Source organism: Schistocerca nitens, chromosome 12 (assembly GCF_023898315.1).
Source record: "Schistocerca nitens isolate TAMUIC-IGC-003100 chromosome 12, iqSchNite1.1, whole genome shotgun sequence".
Lineage (NCBI taxonomy): Eukaryota > Metazoa > Arthropoda > Insecta > Orthoptera > Acrididae > Schistocerca > Schistocerca nitens.
This window is the reverse complement of record NC_064625.1, coordinates 136,845,341-136,864,631: the sequence shown is the minus strand read 5'-3', so window position 1 is coordinate 136,864,631 and position 19,291 is coordinate 136,845,341. Positions and strand designations below refer to the sequence as shown.

General features: G+C 47.6%; 1 protein-coding gene across 1 annotated transcript in view; it reads right to left on the bottom strand.

Moving 5' to 3' along the window:
- Window positions 1-19,291, bottom strand: part of LOC126214965 (uncharacterized) — an 815,775-nt gene that overhangs the window by 544,059 nt on the left and 252,425 nt on the right. The window lies entirely within an intron of this gene.

The window sequence follows — 19,291 nt, the reverse complement described above, 5'->3', positions numbered from 1 at the left end:
AGATAACAGAACGCAGCATGTCATTCTCAATGGAGAGAAGTCTTCCGAAGTAAGAGTGATTTCAGGTGTGCCGCAGGGGAGTGTCGTGGAACCGTTGCTATTCACAATATACATAAATGACCTTGTGGGTAACATCGGAAGTTCACTGAGGCTTTTTGCGGATGATGCTGTAGTATATGGAGAGACTGTAACAATGGAAAATTGTACTGAAATGCAGGAGGATCTGCAACGAATTGGAGCATGGTGCAGGGATTGAATCTCAATGTAGACAAGTGTAATGTGCTGGGAATACATAGAAAGAAAGATCCCTTATCATTTAGCTACAGTATAGCAGGTCAGCAATTGGAAGCAGTTAATTCTATAAATTATCTGGGAGTAGGCATTAGGAGTGATTTAAAATGGATTGATCATATAAAATTAATCGTCGGTAAAGCAGATGCCAGACTGAGATTCATTGAAAGAATCCTATGGAAATACAGTCCGAAAACAAAGGTCGTAGGTTCAGGTAGACTTGTTCGCCCACCGCTTTAATACTGCTCACTGGTGTGGGATCCGTACCAGATAGGGTTGATAGAAGAGACTGAGAAGATCCAACGGAGAGCAGCGCACTTCGTTACAGGATCATTTAGTAATCGCGAAAGCGTTACGGAAATGACAGATAAACTCCAGTGGAAGACTCTGCAGGAGAGACGCTCCTCCTACCAACTGATCCCTTCTTCTAGTCAAGTTGGGCTACAAATTCCTCTTCTCCCCAGTTCTAGTCAGTGCCTCCTCTTTAGTTACGTGATCTACCCATCTAATCTTCAGCATTCTTCTGAAGCACCACATTTCAGTGTGGCGTTGACAGTAGAGAAGCATAAAAGGAGAACGGGTCGGTCATGAAAGCTCAAGTCAGTTTGAATGTGGACTGGTCACTGGATGTGAACTGAGTAATACACCCATCAGGGTCACGCCAATGCTTTGTAAAGCTGCCAACGTAGACTACTGGTGATGCGACTGTGGAGTGGGAACGCGAAGAAACAACCGCAGATAAACCAGGACCACGCAGACTTCACGTACTGACTAACAGGGACTGTCGATCATTGCAGAAGGTGTTTGTAAAAAATCGTACGAAGTGAATGGAAGGGATCAGTGGTGAGTTCAAGGGGTCGAGCTGCTCCTCATAAGCCAGACATTTCTGTAGACACTGCTAAGCGACTGATGAAGTGGTGTCAAGTTCGACGCCATTGGATACTGGATGACGGGAAATGAATGGTTTGGAGTGATGGATCTGGAGACAGAGTGTCTCCAGATCCGATGGTAGGGTGTGGGTTTGACGAATGCCTGGAGAGCGTTATCTGCCGTCATGTATAGCGCCAACAGTGAAATCTGGTTATGGTGGTGTTACGATATTTTTCATGGTTAGGGTGTGGGACCTTTACAGCGCTTAAGAAAATTCTAAATGCGGAAGGATGTGAACACATTCTACAGCAAAGTAGAGATGGGCAAACTCGTTCATCCTTGGGAACTAGTTCACTGCTGATCGTTCTTTTTTGGGAACCGTTCATTTTTACTCGTTCACCGTTCATTTGTGCTTGGTATACGGTTCTTATGAAAAACTGAAAACTAGTAGTGTAGGTGACTGAAGGATGGAGGGCACCAAGAGGGGTCACTTGCCTCCCCTCTGGAGTATAGAGTTTTTATTCGTTACAGAATTCTTACACACTTTTAGAAGTAATTTCTGTGATTCTGCAGAACCTGCCGTTTAGCCAACCGTAGCCTTGTGTGGCTGATCGCAGGGAAATAATATAGGGTGGCGCACGGAAAACCGACCCCGAGTACAGACTGCTCGCATAATACGGACGATGTGTTGCCCGTTACGAGCAGATACAACAAACAGATAAACACGTAATAATTAGGCAGTGAAGAAATAACAAGCTAATGCAAGCAACAACTGCGAAACAATCGGTGACGATGGGTAGAGAGCAGGAGAAGAGAACATGAAAATCTCAGACGACGCGCATGGTTCAAATGGCTCTGAGCACTATGGGACTCAACTACTGTGGTCATAAGTCCCCTAGAACTTAGAACTACTTAAACCTAACTAACCTAAGGACAGCACACAACAACCAGCCATCACGAGGCAGAGAAAATCCCTGACCCCGCCGGGAATCGAACCCGGGAACCCGGGCGTGGGAAGCGAGAACGCTACCGCACGACCACGAGATGCGGGCGACGCGCATGGGCTATAGCTCATGTAGTCTTGTAAACCTGTTGGTGCCTATTTCCCAACTTAATAGACCACAAGTGTCTTGCATAAAATTCTTCGTTTCGACTTCCACTACATAGCTATGCTACGTTGTAAACAATAATCCTTTACACCCAATATATACTTCACGTTGTCTCTGAGTTCGTTGGCGAAGTAGAGACTTAATGGAAGCATAAAATAAAATGTGGTTTTCTCATACTTGCATCACACGCTTAGTAAAAATTAGGTTTTTATGTTGCATTATTAAAGTTAATGCAGCAATACTAATAATAATAATAATTTCGCAGTAATAAAGTTTTCGGTTTGAAAGCTCCTTCTGAACAAATGTTTTTGAGACAATAAGTAAATACGATTTTATGGCAATCTATGTCTTTGCAAATGGAGAGGCACCCCTTTTCCTACTGAGCCAAAATGACCCACAACCCACTTTTTTTTTCTCAAAGAAGCCAAACTAGCAGGTAATGCAAACTGGAAACAACCAAACTTAAAAATAATTAGAGCCTTCCTAAATGTAATGTTTTGTATATGAAAGATACACGAAAATCGTTTTATGTGAATTTTCGTACACTAAAAATTAAGCAAATTATTGAAAGTTAGCTGCTAAATCAAGTCGATGAAACCAAAAAATACATGAATAACAAAAAAAAACTTTGCCTTGTTATAAGTATGTCTTCTGCTGTTCATCGATATAATGAAGTGAGCTGATATGCCCTTTTGTTGCCTGAAAAGACGTACCTATTACATACAACGTAATTTATGTAATTTACGAAACTATAAAATACTTTTGGTTACCGGTCGTTGGACGCTGAATAGCCAGAGCCAAGTGCAAGAACAGTTTGGAACACATGTAAAATGGGCGAGCGCAGTGAACGAAACGAACAACTGGATACTGAACTAACTAGGAGCAGTCGGCAGTGGAACTGAGACAGGTGGTCATGCGAAGAACGATGGGTGCGGCCGAGGGAGGCAGAGACTGAGACTAGCACGCGACCGAGGCTGGAACGAGAACTGCCGAAGTGACCCCCGCGACCGGAGTGAACTAGTGAACTATGAACCGATCGTTCCTCGTTCCCGGGAACTATAAGTAGACTGCCGCGACCGAAGTGAACTATGAACCGATCGTTCATCGTTCCCAGGAACTATAAGTAGACCGCTGCGACCGAAGTGAACTATGAACCGATCGTTCCTTGAAATTTCTTCCTCGGTCCTTTCGTTCATCTTGGTGAACCGTTCCTTTGCACCCGTTCGTTCGCGAACTACCCATCTCTACAGCAAAGTGTACTGTGTCGAATAGACCAACTATTTCGAGACGATGGCTGATGGTATCAATATGACAACGTACCCTCTTCTAAAAGAGAGTCAGAACGCCGCTACAGACGCCAGCGTCCTTGTCTGGTTTCGTCTCTTGAGGAAGAATGGGCTCCCTTTCTCATTCATTCAGACGGCTCACTCGAAGTGTCCGCAGTAGAGACGAGGTCTTAATTAAACACGCATACACAGTGGGCGAACGAAGGCCAACGTAAAACACCCAACCGCTTCGTTGGGTGGGACTTGCTTGGTGTGAACGTGTAGCAAATCGAAGAAGACGAAGCGGTTGGACCTGGTTGTGGTTCGGACTGCCAACGGTAATATCAAATTGTTGGCTGTGGGCTGGACCCCTGATCTAATGAGGCCGCCGGGACGAATATTCTTTGGTTCAGCAGCGATTTGCAGTGTCTGCTGAACATGTGTGTATTTACTGGTTCAAAAATACTGGCGTATGGAGTGGGGTACGATGACAGGATTTTATCGTGAATGGGAATGTTTGTGGGACCCTAGGAACTATGATAATAAAAACAAATTGAAAAGCTTACATACTTGGAGGGACCTGTTATGAAGTTATGTCCAGGATATAAATAAGAAAATGGCGCCTTTATTGACACCTTTTCGCCGTAAACGATAAAGAGAAACCGACAAAACTAAGAGTGTGCTGATGAAATGTACAAATCGACCTAGTTTTCTTTTAGCAGTACGAGCTTCGCTGTAAAAAAATAAAAAACCAACGTTGAACACAAGAGATCAGTGGTACCGTTTTAACATAACTTATGTATATATTGTTTCAGGCGTAATTATTCTTCTTGTAACAAAACCTCATGTTATTAGCCACAAAATGCTTTGTAGAAGTTAATAGAAAACACAGAATATTTTAAAATGCATTACTTTTCATTTTTACAATAACACAGAAACTCATAAATTACGAAACATGTTCAAATACACTACGGTTTTAATTTTGAATGCTCAGTTTAAATACACAATTAAGTTGTATCCCTATTAGATTTTTCAGGCATATACCACGCCATTCTACTCTGCCGAATAGGGATAATCAGCGATTTCCTACCCGTTGTTTCACTTCTTGATCCACTTTTTCTAGCACTTTTTGTAAGGATGCATATACGATGACTGCTAAATCCTCTTCTTCCGTCCTAATATCGGCCGGAGACACTGTAATTAAAACGCTACTATCGATTCCACCTAGCAGAATCCCCTGGTTCAAAAATGGTTCAAATGGCTCTGAGTACTACGCGAATTAACTTCTGAGGCCAAAAGTCCCCTAGAACTTAGAACTACTTAACCCTAACTAACCTAAGGACATCACACACATCCATGCCCGAGGCAGGATTCGAACCTGCGACCGTAGCGGCCGCTCGGTTCCAGACTGTAGCGCCTAGAACCGCACGGCCACTCCGGCCGGCAGAATCCCCTGGCCCCAACCGCTCGGTCTGGTGAGAATGACAGAGCGAACGCCAATACGTTCACGACCAACGTTCGGCACAATCCAATGGCTGTCGTTTGTTAGCCTTCGCTGGCCTAGTAAGCATGTACAGCATCTTATTGGGCACTAATGAGGTCCTGACACTTTGAACCTGATAATGTAACATCTCCGACCGCGTGCTAGACTTCAGTACGCCACGAGCAATCCACAGCGAAACTTGGACGCTGCCATCCACTCGTGCTCGCAAAACTAGACAAATCAATACACGTCGACCGATTATCCTGAGGCACAAGTCAAAAGGCAATGCCAAAAGCCTTGCAACACTGGTAACACCGGTTCCCGTCAGATCACCGAAGTCAAGCGCTGTCGGGCTGGGATAGCTCTTGGATGGGTGACCATCCGGTCTCCCCACGACTGTTGGCGAGCGGGGTGCACTCAGTTGCGAGGCAAACTGAGGAGCTAATTGATTGAGAAGTAGCGGCTCCGGTCTCGTAAACTGAAATACGACAGGAAGAGCGGTCTGTTGACCACATGACCCTCCATATCCGTATCCAGTGATGACGGTAGGGTAACGGTGACACGGCAGCCGGTCGGTACCATTGGACCTTAATGGCCTGTTCGGACGGAGTTTAGTTTATTTCTAGTCACAAAGAGAATACACCAAGAAGCCACGATAAAAGATTCAACAATTATGTGGTGAAGTACACTACTGGCCATTAGAATTGCTACACCACGAAGATGACGTGCTACAGACGCGAAATTTAACCGACAGGAAGAAGATGCTGTAGTATGCAAATGATTAGCTTTTCAGAGCACTGACACAACGTGCTGCCTTGAGGAAAGTTTCCAACCGGTTTCTCATACACATACAGCAGTTGACCGGCGTTGCCTGGTGAAACGTTGTTGTGATGCCTCGTGTAAGGAGGAGAAATGCGTACCATCACGTTTCCGACTTTGATAAAGGTCGGATTGTAGCCTATCGCGATTGCAGTTTATCGTATCGCGACACTGCTGCTCGCGTTGGTCGAGATCCAATGACTGTTAGCAGAATATGGAATCGGTGGGTTCAGGAGGGTAATAAGGAACGCCGTGCTGGATCCCACGGCCTCGTATCAGTAGAAGTCGAGATGACAGGCATCTTATCCCCCTGGCTGTAACAGATCGTGCAGCCACGTCTCGATCCCTGAGTCAACAGATTGGGACGTTTGCAAGACAACAACCATCTGCACGAACAGTTCGACGACGTTTGCAGCAGCACGGACTATCAGCTCGGCGACGGTGGCTGCGGTTACCCTTGACGCTGCATCACAGACAGGAGCGCCTGCGATGGTGTGCTCCACGACGAACATGGGTGCACGAATGTCAAAACGTCATTTTTTCGGATGAATCCAGCTTCTGTTTACAGCATCATGATGGTCGCATCCGTGTTTGGCGACATCGCGGTGAACGCACATTGGAAGCGCGTATTCGTCTTCGCCATACTGGCGTATCACCCGGCGTGATGGTATGGGGTGCCATTGGTTACTCGTCTCGGTCACCTCTTGTTCACATTGACGGCACTCTGAACAGTGGACGTTACATTTCAGATGTGTTACGGCCCGTGGCTCTACCCTTCATTCGATCCCTGCGAAACCCTGCATTTCAGCAGGATTATGCACGACCGCATGTTGCAGGTCCTGTACGGGCTTTTCTGGATACAGAAAATGTTCGACTGCTGGCCTGGCCAGCACATTCTCCAGATCTCTCACCAATTGAAAACGTCTGGTCAGTGGTGGCCGAGCAAGTGGCTCGTCCACAATACGTCAGTCACTACTCTTGATGAACTGTGATATCGTGTTGAAGCTGCATGGGCAGCTGTACCTGTACACATCATCCAAGCTCTGTTTGACTTAATGCCTAGACGTATCAAGGACGTTATCACGGCCAGACGCGGTTGTTCTGGGTACTAATTTCTCAGGATCTATGCACCCAAATTGCGTGAAAATGTAATCACATGCGGTCGAAGGTTCGAATCCTGCCTCGGGCATGGATGTGTGTGATGGCCTTAGGTTAGTTAGGTTTAATAAGTTCTAAGTTCTAGGCGACTGATGACCACAGAAGTTAAGTCGCATAGTGCTGAGAGCCATTTGAACCATTTGAACATGTCAGTTCTAGTATAATACATTTGTTCAATGAATTCCCGTTTATCATCTGCCTTTCTTCTTGGTGTAGCTGTTTTAATGGCCAGTAGTGTATTTCTTCTCGACGTGGTTGCCGGTATTCATATTTGTAGTTTTCGACAGGCATTTGAGGCAGGTGTTTTTTGCTTTCAGACTCGATAGAGCAAGTAGGCTAGAAGTCGGCGAGCCTCGCAGTAGAGGCCTTACTTTCTCCGGCCGCCTCCCCTAAATGACCGCCGGTTTGTGAAGCGGAACTAATCACCGCTTCCCTGCCCGCCACTATACTGGCCCCAGAACGGATCCGCGGGGGACGGGCCGGCAGTGGGAGGCGTGGCGCGGAAAGCCTGCCGGCCCAGACAATGGGTCCGCGGCCGTCTTAATAACTACGCCCTTACCTCCTCCCCCACCTCGTCACCTTTCCCACGGTGGTGCAATTAGCAGGGCGAGCGCCGGAACCGCACACTCAGCCGGCCGCAATTCCCCATTACCCTCCCCACAGCCTGCTCCAACTTCCGCTGGCGGACTCAGGAAAATGGCCGGAGCAGTCGGCTAGCTTACGGCCGGCGCACACCTGGCAAGTAACAAGGGAACCTCCACTTCGCACCCCCCCCCCCACAGATTTTGTTATAATTTGGTACAGTGGATAGGCCTTGAAAAACGGAACACAGATGAATCGAGAAAACAGGAAGAAGTTGTGTGGGACTATGAAAAAAATAAGTAAAATATACAAATTGAGTAGTCCATGCGCAACATAGGCAACATCAAAGATAGTCTGAGCTCAGTAGCGCCGTGGTCCCGTGGTTAGCGTGAGCAGCTGCTAGACGAGAGGTCCTTGGTTCAAGTCTTCCGTCGAGTGAAAATTTTACTTTCTTTATTTTCGCAAAGTTATGATCTGTCCGTTCGTTCACTGACGTCTCTGTTCACTGTAATAAGTTTAGTGTCTGTGTTTTGCGACCGCACCGCAAAACCGTGCGATTAGTGGACGAAAGGACGTGCCTCTCCAATGGGAACCGAAAACATTTGATCGCAAGGTCATAGGTCAACCGATTCCTCCACAGGAAAACACGTCTGATACATTCTATACGACATTGGTGACGGCATGTGCGTCACATGACAGGAATATGTTGTCGACCGACCTAACTTCTACACTTGGCGAAGGGGTAAAAAGATTATTCTACCTTGCACGATTTAGGTTTTCTTGTGGATGTGATAATCACTCCCAGAAAACTGATGAAAACATAACGGACGGACAGATAATAATTGTTTAAAAATAAAAAGTTAAACTTTTCACCCGAGGGAAGACTGGAACCAAGGACCTCTAGTCTAGCAGCTGCTCACGCTATCCACGGGACCACAGCGCTCCTGATGTCAGACTATCCTTGATGTTGCCTATCTTGCGCATGGACTACTGAGTTTGTATATTTTGCTTATTTTTTTCACAGTTCCATACAACTTCTTCCTGTTTTCTCGATTGATCTGCGTTCAGTTTTTCAAGGCCTATCCACTGTGCCAACTTATAACTAAATCTGAGGGGGGTGCGATGGGAGGTTCCCTTGTAAGCAGCGCGCCTGTCTAATTCCTCCTTTTCTTGACATAATAAACTGAACAGCCAAACAAACTGGTACACCTGCCTAATATCGTGTAGAGCTCGCCGGAGCACGCAGAAGTGCCGCAACACGACGTGGCATGGATTCGACTAATGTCTGAAGTAGTGCGGGAGGGAACTGACACCGTAAATCATGCAAGGCTGTCCATTAATCCATAGGCAACCAAGACATGCTCCATAATGTTAATGCCTGGGAGTTTGGTGGCCAGCGGAAGTGTTTAAACTCAGAAGAGTGTTCCTGAAGGCACTCTTTAGCCGTTGTGGACGGGTTGGGTGTCGCATTGTCCTGCTGGAATTGTCCAAGTCCGTCGGAATGCACAATGGACATGAATGCACTCAACAGAGGGAAGTCCACTGGACCTGACGGGATACCAATTCGATTCTACACAGAGTACGCGAAAGAACTTGCCCCCCTTCTAACAGCCGTGTACCACAAGTCTCTAGAGGAACGGAAGGTTCCAAATGATTGGAAAAGAGTACAGGTAGTTCCAGTTTTCAAGAAGGGTCGTCGAGCAGATGCGCAAAACTATAGGCCTGTACCTCTGACATCGATCTGTTGTAGAATTTTAGAACACGTTTTTTGCTCGCATATCACATCATTTCTGGAAACTCAGAATCTACTCTGTAGGAATCAACATGGATTCCGGAAACAGCGATCGTGTGAGACCCAACTCGCTTTACTTGATCATGAGACCCAGAAAATATTAGATGCAGGCTACCAGGTAGATGCCATTTTCCTTGAGTTCCGGAAGGCGTTCGATACAGTCCCGCACTGTCGCCTGATAAAGAAAGTAAGAGCCTACGGAATATCAGACCGGCTGTGTGGCTGGATTGAAGAGTTTTTAGCAAACGGAACACAGCATGTTGTTCTCAATGGAGAGACGTCTACAGACGTTAAAGTAATCTCTGGCGTGCCACAGGGGAGTGTTATGGGACCATCGCTTTTCACAATATACATAAATGACTAGTAGTTGCCGGCCGCGGTGGTCTAGCGGTTCTAGGCGCTCAGTCCGGAACCGCGCGACTGCTACGGTCGCAAGTTCGAATCCTGCCTCGGGCATGGATGTGTGTGATGTCCTTAGGTTAGTTAGGTTTAAGTAGTTCTAAGTTCTAGGGGACTGATGACCATAGATGTTAAGTCCCATAGTGCTCAGAGACATTTGAACCATTCGACTAGTAGTTAGTGTCGGAAGTTCGATGCGACTTTTCGCGGATGATGCTCTAGTATACAGAGAAGTTGCAGCATTAGAAAATTGCAGCGAAATGCAGGAAGATCTGCAGCGGATAGGAACTTGGTGCAGGGAGTAGCAACTGACCCTTAACATAGACAAATGTAATATAATGTGAATACATACACTCCTGGAAATGGGAAAAAGAACACATTGACACCGGTGTGTCAGACCCACCATACTTGCTCCGGACACTGCGAGAGGGCTGTACAAGCAATGATCACACGCACGGCACAGCGGACACACCAGGAACCGCGGTGTTGGCCGTCGAATGGCGCTAGCTGCGCAGCATTTGTGCACCGCCGCCGTCAGTGTCAGCCAGTTTGCCGTGGCATACGGAGCTCCATCGCAGTCTTTAACACTGGTAGCATGCCGCGACAGCGTGGACGTGAACCGTATGTGCAGTTGACGGACTTTGAGCGAGGGCGTATAGTGGGCATGCGGGAGGCCGGGTGGACGTACCGCCGAATTGCTCAACACGTGGGGCGTGAGGTCTCCACAGTACATCGATGTTGTCGCCAGTGGTCGGCGGAAGGTGCACGTGCCCGTCGACCTGGGACCGGACCGCAGCGACGCACGGATGCACGCCAAGACCGTAGGATCGTACGCAGTGCCGTAGGGGACCGCACCGCCACTTCCCAGCAAATTAGGGACACTGTTGCTCCTGGGGTATCGGCGAGGACCATTCGCAACCGTCTCCATGAAGCTGGGCTACGGTCCCGCACACCGTTAGGCCGTCTTCCGCTCACGCCCCAACATCGTGCAGCCCGCCTCCAGTGGTGTCGCGACAGGCGTGAATGGAGGGACGAATGGAGACGTGTCGTCTTCAGCGATGAGAGTCGCTTCTGCCTTGGTGCCAATGATGGTCGTATGCGTGTTTGGCGCCGTGCAGGTGAGCGCCACAATCAGGACTGCATACGACCGAGGCACACAGGGCCAAAACCCGGCATCATGGTGTGGGGAGCGATCTCCTACACTGGCCGTACACCACTGGTGATCGTCGAGGGGACACTGAATAGTGCACGGTACATCCAAACCGTCATCGAACCCATCGTTCTACCATTCCTAGACCGGCAAGGGAACTTGCTGTTCCAACAGGACAATGCACGTCCGCATGTATCCCGTGCCACCCAACGTGCTCTAGAAGAACTACCCTGGCCAGCAAGATCTCCGGATCTGTCCCCCATTGAGCATGTTTGGGACTGGATGAAGCGTCGTCTCACGCGGTCTGCACGTCCAGCACGAACGCTGGTCCAACTGAGGCGCCAGGTGGAAATGGCATGGCAAGCCGTTCCACAGGACTACATCCAGCATCTCTACGATCGTCTCCATGGCAGAATAGCAGCCTGCATTGCTGCGAAAGGTGGATATACACTGTACTAGTGCCGACATTGTGCATGCTCTGTTGCCTGTGTCTATGTGCCTGTGGTTCTGTCAGTGTGATCATGTGATGTATATGACCCCAGGAATGTGTCAATAAAGTTTCCCCTTCCTGGGACAATGAATTCACGGTGTTCTTATTTCAATTTCCAGGAGTGTAGAAAGCAGGATCCTTTATTGTATGATTATATGATAGCGGAACAAACACTGGTACCAGTTACTTCTGTAAAATATCTGGGAGTATGCGTACGGAATGATTTGAAGTGGAATGATCATATAAAATTAATTGTTGGCAAAGCGGGTGCCAGGTTGAGATTCATTGGGAGAGTCCTTAGAAAATGTAGTCCATCAACAAAGGAGGTGGCTTACAAAACACTCGTTTGACCTATACTTTAATATTGCTCATCAGTGTGGGATCCGTACCAGGTCGGATTGACAGAGGAGATAGAGAAGATCCAAAGAAGAGTGGCGCGTTTCGTCACAGGGTTATTTGGTAAGCGTGACAGCGTTACGGAGACGTGTAGCAAACTCAAGTGGCAGACTCTGCAAGAGATGCGCTCTGCATCGCGGTGTAGCTTGCTCACCAGGTTTCAAGAGGGTGCGTTTCTGGATGAGGTATCGAATATATTGCTTCCCCTACTTATACCTCCCGAGAAGATCACGAATGTAAAATTAGAGAGATTCGAGCGCGCACGGAGGCTTTCCGGCAGTCGTTCTTCCCGCGAACCATACGAGACTGGAACAGGAAAGGGAGGTAAAGACAGTGACACGTAAAGTACCCTCCGCCACGCACCGTTGGGTGACTTGCGGAGTATAAATGTAGATGTAGATCATCTAGAGCCCCCGGGAACACGCAGAAGTGCCTCAACACGACGTGGCATGGACTCCAGTAATGTCTGAAGTAGTGCTGGAGCGAACTGACATCGTGAATCCTGCTGGGCTGTCCATAAATCCGTAGGAGTACGAAGGGTTACAAGCCAACCAAGATATGCTCAATAATGTTCATGTCTGGGGAGTTTGGTGGCCATCGTTAGCATTTAAACTCAGAAAGTGTTCCTGGAGCCACTCTATAGCAACTTTGGACGTGTGGGGTGTCGCATTGTTCTGTTGGAATTGTCAAGTCTGTCGGAATGCACAATGGACGTGAATGGATGCAGGTGATCAGACAGGACGTACGTGTCACCTGTCAGAGTCGTACTCAGATGTATCAGGGGTCTCTTATCACTCCATCTGCACACACCCCACACCATCACAGAGCCTCCACCAGCTTGATCAGTCCCTTGCTGGTATGCAGGGTCGATAGATTCATGAGGTTGTCTCCATGCCCGTACACGACCATCCGCTCGATACAATTTGAAACGAGACTCGTCCGAACAGGCAACATGTTTCCAGTCATCAACAGTCTCACTTCAGTGTTCAGGGGCAGAGGCGAGGCGTAAAGCTTTGTGTCGTGAAGTCATCAAGCGTACACGAGTGGGTCTTTGGCTCCGAAAGCCCATACTGATGATGTTTCGTTGAATGGTTCGCATGATGACACAGTGACGCTCCACTGTAAAGTGACGCGTGGAATGTAGCTGCATAATATAATGATGTAGTGAATCATATGTACATCAGTACGTAAAGTTCCACGTTCTCACCCTAAGCCCACCAATCTAACTCTACCGATCGCCGTGTCGTTTTCTGCCAATGGTTTTATCCTGTGCGGTACGGTGAGGCATGTGGTCAGAACACCAGTATCCGAATTGGAAGTGATGTTAGAATATTTTCTAGGTTTGTACGTGTATCTGAACGCTGCCATCTCGCACTGTTTATGACTATGACATGCAGACGCTTGGAGCTGTGGACCGTCTGCAGCAGGTAGGAAAATCTTAGAACAAAGGAAAAGAAAATTCAGCAGTTCGGTTGACATGTCCAGTTCCCATTCTTCACTTTAAATTTTCGCGTTTTCGGAAGAACACGGTGCAATATTTATCAGAAAACGTGGAATTAACATCGGAAGGCAATTTCTCTAATTGAATTTGGGTGTAATTTTACTTACAGCTGGCGCGCGGGGTAGCCGAGCGGTCTGAGGCGCCTTGTGACGGTCCGAGCGGCTTCCCCCGTCGGAGGTTCGGATCCTCCCCTTGGGCATGTGTGTGTGTGTGTGTGTGTGTGTGTGTGTGTGTGTGTGTGTGTGTGTGTGTGTGTGTGTGTTTTCTCCTTAGGTTAAGGTAGATTAAGTAGTGTGTAAGCTTAGGGAGCGATGGCCTCCCCAGTTTGGTCCCATAAGACCTTACCACAAATTTCCAGTTTTTTTAACTTAAACCTGTATGTGTTCCATATTACCAGTGTTTTAAGATTCCTGCTGAGCATTCTGAGAGATGTTTGTTTTGAAGACTTGATCTTCAAATACATTTAAAGTGTTTCATTTTAAATAGAAAACTATATACAGGGCGTTACAAAAAAGTACGGCCAAACTTTCAGGAAACATTCCTCACACACAAATAAAGAAAAGATGTTATGTGGACATGTGTCCGGAAACGCTTAATTTCCATTTTAGAGCTCATTTTAGTTTCGTCAGTATGTACTGTACTTCCTCGATTCACCGCCAGTTGGCTCAATTGAAGGAAGGTAATGTTGACTTCGGTGCTTGTGTTGACATGCGACTCATTGCTATACAGTACTAGCATCGAGCACATCAGTACGTAGCATCAACAGGTTAGTGTTCATCACGAACGTGGTTTTGCAGTCAGTGCAATGTTTACAAATGCGGAGTTGGCAGATGCCCATTTGATGTCTGGATTAGCACGGGGCAATAGCCGTGGCGCGGTACGTTTGTATCGAGACAGATTTCCAGAACGAAGGTGTCCCGACAGGAAGACGTTCGAAGCAATTGATCGGCGTCTTAGGGAGCACGGAACATTCCAGCCTATGACTTGCGACTGGGGAAGACCTAGAACGACGAGGACACCTGCAATGGACGAGGCAATTCTTCGTGCAGTTGACGATAACCCTAATGTCAGCGTCAGAGAAGTTGCTGCTGTACAAGGTAACGTTGACCACGTCACTGTATGGAGAGTGCTACGGGAGAACCAGTTGTTTCCGTACCAAGTACAGCGTGGGCATGCGCTATCAGCAGCTGATTGGCCTCCACGGGTACACTTCCGCGAATGGTTCATCCAACAATGTATCAATCCTCATTTCAGTGCAAATGTTCTCTTTACGGATGAGGCTTCATTCCAACGTGATCAAACTGTAAATTTTCACAATCAGCATGTGTGGGCTGACGAGAATCCGCACGCAATCACGTCATCAACACAGATTTTCTGTGAACGTTTGGGCAGGCATTGTTGGTGATGTCTTGTTTGGGCCCCATGTTATTCCACCTACGCTCAATGGAGCACGTTGTCATGATTTCATACAGGATACTCTCCCTCTGCTGCTAGAACATGTGCCTTTACAAGTACGACACAACATGTGGTTCATGCACGATGGAGCTCCTGCACATTTCAGTCCAAGTGTTCGTACGCTTCTCAACAACAGATTCGGTGACCGATGGATTGGTAGAGGTGGACCAATTCCGTGGCCTCCACGCTCTCCTGACCTCAACCCTCTTGACTTTCATTGACGGGGGCATTTGAAAGCTCTTGTCTACGCAACCCCGGTACCAAATGTAGAGACTCTTCGTGCTCGTATTGTGGACGGCTGTGATACAATACGCCATTCTCCAGGGCTGGATCAGCGCATCATGGATGCCACGCGACGGAGGGTGGATGCATGTATCCTCGCTAACGGAGGACATTTTGAACATTTCCTGTAACAAAGTGTTTGAAGTCACGCTGGTACGTTCTGTTGCTATGTGTTTCCATTCCATGATTAATGTGATTTGAAGAGAAGTAATAAAATGAGCTCTAACATGGAAAGTAAGCGTTTCCGGACACATGTCCACATAACATATTTTCTTTCTTTGTGTGTGAGGAATGTTTCCTGAAAGTTTGGCCATACCTTTTTGTAACACCCTGTATAGTAATCGAATAGAATGTGTTAGGTCTTCTTAACCATATACTTGCCAGGGCGTGCTCAAAAGTAATACTTCCCGATTTTTTTTCTGTTTTCAATATAAGTTGAGGAATTACATATCACGCATACTACTCGGTGGGCTTCGCTGAGGCATGTTGCAACCTTCTGCCGCTATAGGGCTCCGCATTGTAGCGTGTAAGAGGGCGGTGTGTAATGTAACTATGTCGGAGCGTGAGAAACAGCATGCTGTAATCGAGTTTCGAAATCGGAAAGTTAGTCTACACATGAAGCACCCTCTCCTTCAGCAGGACAACGCCAGACCACGCACAGCGCTGCGACAACTTCAACAGTCCAACGCCTTGACTTGACTGTCATCGATCATCCACCGATACAGTCCCGACTTGGCGCCACTCGGTTTTCATCTATTTCCAAAACTTACAGAACACCTTCACGGACTTCACTTCGATGGTGATGGAGCGGTGCAGCTAGAGGTGAGATTGTGACTCCGTCAACAAAATCAGATACTGTACAGTGACGGTATTGAGAAACTGGTCTCTCGTTGGGAGAAATGTGTTTGTCGCCAGGGTGACTATGTAGAGAAATAGGCATAACATTATGACCACCGCCATATAAACCCTTCCAGGCGATATCAGGACCACCTGGCGAGGAATAGCTGACAGTCAGACACACGTACGGTACATGAGTATCAGTGAGCGTGCTGTCCGTGTGTACAATGGGGAAGGTGTGGGATCTATCTGAGTTTAATCGAGGGCAAATTTTGGTAGACCAGAGGCTCCGCACGAACATTTCGGAAAGTGCATGACTTGTCGAGTGTTCAAGGAGTGTTGTGATGAGTCTCCTCAACACGTGCCTAAAGCAAAGTGAAACCACGTCCTGACGTCGTGTGTTTGGGCGGCCTCATTACAGATGTCGGGCGTCGTAGGCTGGGCAGGCTGGTTGGTTGGGTTGTTTGGGGGAGGAGACCAGACAGGCGAGGTCATCGGCCTCATCGGATTAGGGAAGGACGGGGAAGGAAGTCGGCTGTGCCCTTTCAAAGGAACCATCCCGGCATTTGCCTGGAGCGATTTAGGGAAATCACGGAAAACCTAAATCAGGATGGCCGGACGCGGGATTGAAGCATCGTCCTCCCGAACGCGAGTGCAGTGTGCTAGCCACTGCGCCACCTCGCTCGGTGGGCAGAATGGTAGAACAGGACAGACGGCGAACTGTGTCGCGACCAACATCAGACTTTAATGCTGGATCGAGTACAACTGCATCTGAATACACAGTGCATCGAACACTCCTATCGGGAGCCTCCGCAGCAGACGGCTCGTCCATGTGCCAATGTTCACACCACGATATCGGCAACTACGACTGAAATGGGCGCGTGACGATCGGCACTGGACGTTGGCGCAGCGGCGGAGAACTGCATAGTCTGATGAATCTCGATCTTCTATGGGGAACAGCTGTACTGCCGCACGGAAACAAGGTGGCGGTGGCTGCATTATGCTGTGGGGAACATCCAAGTGGGCATCCACAGGTCCAGTGAAGCTCTTGCAAGGTACCTTGAAAGCCAAGGAGTATCGAACACTGACACCAAACCACGCACATCCCTTCATGATGATCATGTTTCCCGATGGCAGTGGCATTTTTCAACAAGATAATGCGCCATGTCACAAGGCCAGGAGTGTGATGGAGTCCTTCGAGGAACACAGTGGTGAGTTCCAGTTGATGTCCTGATCCTTCAACTCCTCAGATCTGAACCTGATGGAACACATCTCGGTTGTGATTGAATGTGGCGTCAGAGCTCATGACCCCCTCCCTGAATTTCACGGGAACTAGGTGGACTGTGTGTGTGTGTGTGTGTGTGTGTGTGTGTGTGTGTGTGTGTGTGTGTGTGCAGATGTGGTGCCAACTCTCTCCAGCGACCTACCAAAGCCTCATTGCTTCCATCCCACGACGCGTCGCCGCTGATATCCGTGCCAAAGGTGGGTGTACGCGCCTCTGGTTCCCACGTACATTTGTTGTTGATGTATAGATCCGAGAGACTATGATCGAGTGGCCGTGCGGTTCTAGGCGCTGCAGTCTGGAACCGAGCGACCGCTGCGGTCGCAGGTTCGAATCCTGCCTCGGGCATGGATGTGTGTGATGTCCTTAGTTAGGTGTAAGTAGTTCTAAGTTCTAGGCGACTGATGACCTCAGAAGTGAAGTCGCATAGAGCCATTTGAACCATTTGAGACTATGATCTCCCCATGGTATCTACCATCGCACACATAAGTAGACGTAACAAGGTTAGATATTAAAAACACTTTATTGCGTCTCAGTACACTTCACAATATCTCGCCAACTGCGAGTATTATGCTAAACAATCATCAATGAGGTGCCTACGAGCGGTAGCCCTCTGAGACGTCCGACATATGACATCCGGCATCGGCGGAATCTCCAACCAGTCTGGATTAGAGATGGGGGATCCGCTCTTGAACTAATTCATAGAGTTGAATCTTTCAAAGGAGTGAACAATCAGTGATTCAGAAAAAAAGAACGGTAGCTCCAAACGTTTCCCACGGCAGAGAGAGAGAGAGAGAGAGAGAGAGAGAGAGACGGAGCATATCAGCAGCGCCTCTGCTGGTCAGAGCACAGTGCACGCCACACAACAGAGCCAGCGCCGGCCTCTGCCCTGATTCTACCTTGGCTGCCTGCATTGTGCAGTGCCCCATTGGATTTTGTGTTTCACATATGCCGTGCCGTCTCTGTGCGACGTCTGCCGTGTGCAGTGTCTGGCGCAGCGTAACTTCGCATCGCACTCTGTCGGCGATTGTTTCTGTCGCACGTCCTGCCCTCTGGGCAGTTGATGCGAGCAACAGGACAGAGAGCCACCTAGCGGATAACATAGGAACTACTTGCAAAAACCTGCTCGCAAGGGAACGGACGATTTGTCTCGGAGCGGGTGAGTTTACCGCTCCCCCCACCCTCGGAACTCGCCCGCTCAACGCTCACCCCACCGTCTCGACTCTAGCCAGAGCGTTGAGCAAAGCGACTCAGGTGTCACTCTGCTCTCTGCGGTCTCAGCTCATGCAGTAATACAGCTCGCGGCTCGACCTGCTCGACTCAGCGCCTCTGCATCGGAGTTCGTCCCCACTGGATATTGTTCTTCGTAGTAATACCGCTATGTATATTACATTATGTTATGTATACATCAACCGTTTTTATTTTATTTTTATTTGTTTAAACTGATTAGATTAGGTTCCTGATGACTCCTCTTACCATAGGATTTTTATTATGGACACTCGAATTTACGCTTTAATTACGAGCGAACCGATAAACGTATCGCAAAATGTGATACACCAATATTTTCCTTGTTTTATTCTGCGTAAGGCTATATGCAGCACTTTCGTTTTACAGTCAAATTTATATTTTTTTTTTCTTATTCTGGTACGGATTTTGCGATTTTAGGCGTCTTCGGAAGGAAACGTTCACTTTAAAAATATATGGCTTGCGATGTATTTGTATGAGGTTAATGAAATTTTAATACATTATAGCCAAATATTTTGTTAATGTAAATCTCAAGTTACAACATTTTCCGATCACCCAAAAATCCACGATAGTGCAAAATAAATCAATAATCAAAAACTTTGTCATATCGTGGAAATTTCAATAAACAATACAAAATTCTCACTCATTATCTGTGTTACTTCAAAATAGGATCAAATAAGATCAAAATACAGGTATAGTACTGGAATAAACCAAGTTTAAAGGGCAATGTGCCTGCCATTTATTTTCTATTGTAAATGAGTGGTGAGTCATGAAAAAGAGCTAATTCATTTCAGGGAGTGAACAGTTCTGATCCAATCTCTGAAAAGAACAGTTTTGCCCATCTCTAGTCTGGATAGCTCCCAGCACTGCGGCTGGGGCAGCAGC